Source organism: Limulus polyphemus, unplaced genomic scaffold, assembly GCF_000517525.1.
Source record: "Limulus polyphemus unplaced genomic scaffold, Limulus_polyphemus-2.1.2 Scaffold2318, whole genome shotgun sequence".
Classification (NCBI taxonomy): domain Eukaryota; kingdom Metazoa; phylum Arthropoda; class Merostomata; order Xiphosura; family Limulidae; genus Limulus; species Limulus polyphemus.
This window is the reverse complement of record NW_013667928.1, coordinates 184,432-185,319: the sequence shown is the minus strand read 5'-3', so window position 1 is coordinate 185,319 and position 888 is coordinate 184,432.

The window sequence follows — 888 nt, the reverse complement described above, 5'->3', positions numbered from 1 at the left end:
GTTTGAATGGACAGTTTCTTGCCAGCATTCTTTCAAGACATTGAAAGACAAATTGGCCTCCTCTCCACTTTTAAAGCTTCCAGATCTCTCGCTGCCGTACATACTGGATTGTGATGCTAGTAATGTCGGAATTGTAGGAGCGTTGTCTCAGAAAGTGGGCAAAAACGAACATATGGTGGCCTACTTCAGTAGGGTTTTTAGTAGACCAGAGAGAAACTACTGTGTAACACGGAGGGAACTCCTTGCTATAGTAAAGAGTCTGACATATTTCCATCCTTACCTCTATGGTGCAAGGTTTACCGTCACGACAGACCATGCTGCATTACGCTGGTTAAGATCATTAAAGATCACAGAGGGACAACTGGCACGTTGGATTGGAAAGATAGACCAGTATAATTATAATATTGAATATAGAGAAGGAAAATCTCATGGTTATGCCGATGGACTGAGCTGAAGACCCTGCAAAAATAGGGTGTCTAGCTTAAGCCCTGTGATAAAGAACTATTGGGCACATTGGGACCAATTGAAGCTTGAAGATGGCATTCTTCTCTGGAGATGGGAAAGTGACGACCTGGCAAACGGTTATACCGAGAAAGTTACGGGAAGTTGTGCTGCGTCAATCCCATGATACTTTAACAGGAGGGCATCTCGGAGTTAAGAAAACATTGAGTCATCTACAACAGAGATTTTACTGGATAGGTATGAGGCAAGATGTGGAAGAATGGTGCAGGACATGCAGTACATGTTGTGCTAAAAGGGGTCCCAAGCATAAGGGACGTGCTCCAATGAAGTTATATCAAGTTGGAGCACCAATGGAAAGAGTAGTCATTGACATTGCTGGTCCTTTGCCCCAAACTCATGCTGGAAACAGGTACATTTGTGTGGTGA